The following is a 6,000-nucleotide window of genomic DNA, read 5'->3' as shown; positions in this document are numbered from 1 at the left end:
TGCCGAAACAGCGACATTCTGGACAGGCCTAAAAAATTTTTTTTAAAACATTTTCACCAAAAATGGCTGATTTTTTTTTCTTCATTTTTTGACACAAAAACAGTGACCCCGGTCATACCGAACTATCGACATTCTGGACAGGCCTAAAAAAAACATTTTAAAACCATTTTCACAAAAAATTTTAGATTTCTATTTTTGTCAACAAAAACGATGACTCCGATCATGCCGAACTAGCGACATTTTGGACAGGCCTAAAAAAAAAGCAATTTAGAACCATTTTTTTAAAAAATGCTCAGAATGCTTTTTTCATTTTTTGACACAAAAACAGTGACCCCGGTCATGCCGAACTATCGACATTCTGGACAGGCCTAAAAAACACATTTTAAAACCATTTTCACAAAAAATTGCAGATTTCTATTTTGTCCCTAAAAACGTTGACTCCGATCATGCCGAAAAAGCGACATTCTGGACAGGCCTAAAAAAAAAATTTAGAACCATTTTCACAAAAAATTGCAGATATTTTTTTCTCATTTTCGTGACACAAAAACAGTGACCCCGGTCATGCCGAACTATCGACATTCTGGACAGGCCTAAAAAAAACATTTTAAAACCATTTTCACCAAAAATTGCAGATTTCTATTTTGTCCCTAAAAACGATGACTCCGATCATGCCGAAAAAGCGACATTCTGGACAGGCCTAAAAAAAACATTTAAAAACCATTTTCACAAAAAATTGAAAATATTTTTTTCTCATTTTCGTGACACAAAAACAGTGACCCCGGTCATGCCGAACTATCGACATTCTGGACAGGCCTAAAAAACACATTTTAAAACCATTTTCACAAAAAATTGCAGATTTCTATTTTGTCCCTAAAAACGATGACTCCGATCATGCCGAACTAGCGACATTTTGGACAGGCCTAAAAAAAAAGCATTTTAGAACCATTTTCCAAAAAAAAGCTCAGAATGCTTTTTTTCATTTTTTGACACAAAAACAGTGACCCCGGTCATGCCGAACTATCGACATTCTGGACAGGCCTAAAAAAACATTTTAATACCATTTTCACAAAAAATTGCAGATTTCTATTTTGTCCCTAAAAACGATGACTCCGATCATGCCGAAAAAGCGACATTCTGGACAGGCCTAAAAAAAGAATGTAGAACCATTTTCACAAAAAATTGCAGATATTTTTTTCTCATTTTCGTGACACAAAAACAGTGACCCCGGTCATGCCGAACTATCGACATTCTGGACAGGCCTAAAAAAACATTTTAAAACCATTTTCACCAAAAATTGCTGATTTTTTTTTCTTCATTTTCGTGACACAAAAACAGTGACCCCGGTTATGCCGAACTAGCGACATTCTGAACAGGCCTAAAAAAAAAGCATTTTAGAACCATTTTCAAAAAAAAGCTCAGAATTCTTTTTTTCATTTTTTGACACAAAAACAGTGACCCCGGTCATGCAGAACTATTGACATACTGGACAGGCCTAAAAAAAACATTTTAAAACCATTTTCACCAAAAATTGCAGATTTCTATTTTGTCCCTAAAAACGTTGACTCCGATCATGCCGAAAAAGCGACATTCTGGACAGGCCTAAAAAATTTTTTTTAAAACATTTTCACCAAAAATGGCTGATTTTTTTTTCTTCATTTTTTGACACAAAAACAGTGACCCCGGTCATACCGAACTATCGACATTCTGGACAGGCCTAAAAAAAACATTTTAAAACCATTTTCACAAAAAATTGCAGAGTTCTATTTTGTCCCTAAAAACGATGACTCCGATCATGCCGAAAAAGCGACATTCTGGACAGGCTTAAAAAAGAATTTTAGAACCATTTTCACAAAAAATTGCAGATATTTTTTTTTCATTTTCGTGACACAAAAACAGTGACCCCGGTCATGCCGAACTATCGACATTCTGGACAGGCCTAAAAAAAACATTTTAAAACCATTTTCACAAAAAATTGCAGAGTTCTATTTTGTCCCTAAAAACGATGACTCCGATCATGCCGAAAAAGCGACATTCTGGACAGGCTTAAAAAAGAATTTTAGAACCATTTTCACAAAAAATTGCAGATATTTTTTTTTCATTTTCGTGACACAAAAACAGTGACCCCGGTCATGCCGAACTATCGACATTCTGGACAGGCCTAAAAAAACATTTTAAAACCATTTTCACAAAAAATTGCAGATTTCTATTTTGTCCCTAAAAACGATGACTCCGATCATGCCGAAAAAGCGACATTCTGGACAGGCCTAAAAAAAATTTTAAAAACCATTTTCACCAAAAATTGCTGATTTTTTTTTCTTCATTTTCGTGACACAAAAACAGTGACCCCGGTTATGCCGAACTAGCGACATTCTGAACAGGCCTAAAAAAAAAGCATTTTAGAACCATTTTCAAAAAAAAAGCTCAGAATTCTTTTTTTCATTTTTTGACACAAAAACAGTGACCCCGGTCATGCAGAACTATTGACATACTGGACAGGCCTAAAAAAAACATTTTAAAACCATTTTCACCAAAAATTGCAGATTTCTATTTTGTCCCTAAAAACGTTGACTCCGATCATGCCGAAACAGCGACATTCTGGACAGGCCTAAAAAATTTTTTTTAAAACATTTTCACCAAAAATGGCTGATTTTTTTTTCTTCATTTTTTGACACAAAAACAGTGACCCCGGTCATACCGAACTATCGACATTCTGGACAGGCCTAAAAAAAACATTTTAAAACCATTTTCACAAAAAATTTTAGATTTCTATTTTTGTCAACAAAAACGATGACTCCGATCATGCCGAACTAGCGACATTTTGGACAGGCCTAAAAAAAAAGCAATTTAGAACCATTTTTTTAAAAAATGCTCAGAATGCTTTTTTCATTTTTTGACACAAAAACAGTGACCCCGGTCATGCCGAACTATCGACATTCTGGACAGGCCTAAAAAACACATTTTAAAACCATTTTCACAAAAAATTGCAGATTTCTATTTTGTCCCTAAAAACGTTGACTCCGATCATGCCGAAAAAGCGACATTCTGGACAGGCCTAAAAAAAAAATTTAGAACCATTTTCACAAAAAATTGCAGATATTTTTTTCTCATTTTCGTGACACAAAAACAGTGACCCCGGTCATGCCGAACTATCGACATTCTGGACAGGCCTAAAAAAAACATTTTAAAACCATTTTCACCAAAAATTGCAGATTTCTATTTTGTCCCTAAAAACGATGACTCCGATCATGCCGAAAAAGCGACATTCTGGACAGGCCTAAAAAAAACATTTAAAAACCATTTTCACAAAAAATTGAAAATATTTTTTTCTCATTTTCGTGACACAAAAACAGTGACCCCGGTCATGCCGAACTATCGACATTCTGGACAGGCCTAAAAAACACATTTTAAAACCATTTTCACAAAAAATTGCAGATTTCTATTTTGTCCCTAAAAACGATGACTCCGATCATGCCGAACTAGCGACATTTTGGACAGGCCTAAAAAAAAAGCATTTTAGAACCATTTTCCAAAAAAAAGCTCAGAATGCTTTTTTTCATTTTTTGACACAAAAACAGTGACCCCGGTCATGCCGAACTATCGACATTCTGGACAGGCCTAAAAAAACATTTTAATACCATTTTCACAAAAAATTGCAGATTTCTATTTTGTCCCTAAAAACGATGACTCCGATCATGCCGAAAAAGCGACATTCTGGACAGGCCTAAAAAAAGAATGTAGAACCATTTTCACAAAAAATTGCAGATATTTTTTTCTCATTTTCGTGACACAAAAACAGTGACCCCGGTCATGCCGAACTATCGACATTCTGGACAGGCCTAAAAAAACATTTTAAAACCATTTTCACCAAAAATTGCTGATTTTTTTTTCTTCATTTTCGTGACACAAAAACAGTGACCCCGGTTATGCCGAACTAGCGACATTCTGAACAGGCCTAAAAAAAAAGCATTTTAGAACCATTTTCAAAAAAAAGCTCAGAATTCTTTTTTTCATTTTTTGACACAAAAACAGTGACCCCGGTCATGCAGAACTATTGACATACTGGACAGGCCTAAAAAAAACATTTTAAAACCATTTTCACCAAAAATTGCAGATTTCTATTTTGTCCCTAAAAACGTTGACTCCGATCATGCCGAAAAAGCGACATTCTGGACAGGCCTAAAAAATTTTTTTTAAAACATTTTCACCAAAAATGGCTGATTTTTTTTTCTTCATTTTTTGACACAAAAACAGTGACCCCGGTCATACCGAACTATCGACATTCTGGACAGGCCTAAAAAAAACATTTTAAAACCATTTTCACAAAAAATTGCAGAGTTCTATTTTGTCCCTAAAAACGATGACTCCGATCATGCCGAAAAAGCGACATTCTGGACAGGCTTAAAAAAGAATTTTAGAACCATTTTCACAAAAAATTGCAGATATTTTTTTTTCATTTTCGTGACACAAAAACAGTGACCCCGGTCATGCCGAACTATCGACATTCTGGACAGGCCTAAAAAAAACATTTTAAAACCATTTTCACAAAAAATTGCAGAGTTCTATTTTGTCCCTAAAAACGATGACTCCGATCATGCCGAAAAAGCGACATTCTGGACAGGCTTAAAAAAGAATTTTAGAACCATTTTCACAAAAAATTGCAGATATTTTTTTTTCATTTTCGTGACACAAAAACAGTGACCCCGGTCATGCCGAACTATCGACATTCTGGACAGGCCTAAAAAAACATTTTAAAACCATTTTCACAAAAAATTGCAGATTTCTATTTTGTCCCTAAAAACGATGACTCCGATCATGCCGAAAAAGCGACATTCTGGACAGGCCTAAAAAAAATTTTAAAAACCATTTTCACCAAAAATTGCTGATTTTTTTTTCTTCATTTTCGTGACACAAAAACAGTGACCCCGGTTATGCCGAACTAGCGACATTCTGAACAGGCCTAAAAAAAAAGCATTTTAGAACCATTTTCAAAAAAAAAGCTCAGAATTCTTTTTTTCATTTTTTGACACAAAAACAGTGACCCCGGTCATGCAGAACTATTGACATACTGGACAGGCCTAAAAAAAACATTTTAAAACCATTTTCACCAAAAATTGCAGATTTCTATTTTGTCCCTAAAAACGTTGACTCCGATCATGCCGAAACAGCGACATTCTGGACAGGCCTAAAAAATTTTTTTTAAAACATTTTCACCAAAAATGGCTGATTTTTTTTTCTTCATTTTTTGACACAAAAACAGTGACCCCGGTCATACCGAACTATCGACATTCTGGACAGGCCTAAAAAAAACATTTTAAAACCATTTTCACAAAAAATTTTAGATTTCTATTTTTGTCAACAAAAACGATGACTCCGATCATGCCGAACTAGCGACATTTTGGACAGGCCTAAAAAAAAAGCAATTTAGAACCATTTTTTTAAAAAATGCTCAGAATGCTTTTTTCATTTTTTGACACAAAAACAGTGACCCCGGTCATGCCGAACTATCGACATTCTGGACAGGCCTAAAAAACACATTTTAAAACCATTTTCACAAAAAATTGCAGATTTCTATTTTGTCCCTAAAAACGTTGACTCCGATCATGCCGAAAAAGCGACATTCTGGACAGGCCTAAAAAAAAAATTTAGAACCATTTTCACAAAAAATTGCAGATATTTTTTTCTCATTTTCGTGACACAAAAACAGTGACCCCGGTCATGCCGAACTATCGACATTCTGGACAGGCCTAAAAAAAACATTTTAAAACCATTTTCACCAAAAATTGCAGATTTCTATTTTGTCCCTAAAAACGATGACTCCGATCATGCCGAAAAAGCAACATTCTGGACAGGCCTAAAAAAAAATTTTAAAAACATTTTCACCAAAAATTGCTGATTTTTTTTTCTTCATTTTCGTGACACAAAAACAGTGACCCCGGTTATGCCGAACTATCGACATTCTGGACAGGCCTAAAAAAAAAGCATTTTAGAACCATTTTCAAA

Source organism: Salmo salar, chromosome 22, assembly GCF_965601325.2.
Source record: "Salmo salar chromosome 22, fSalSal1, whole genome shotgun sequence".
In the NCBI taxonomy this organism is placed as follows: domain Eukaryota; kingdom Metazoa; phylum Chordata; class Actinopteri; order Salmoniformes; family Salmonidae; genus Salmo; species Salmo salar.
Note: the sequence above shows the minus strand (reverse complement) of the source record.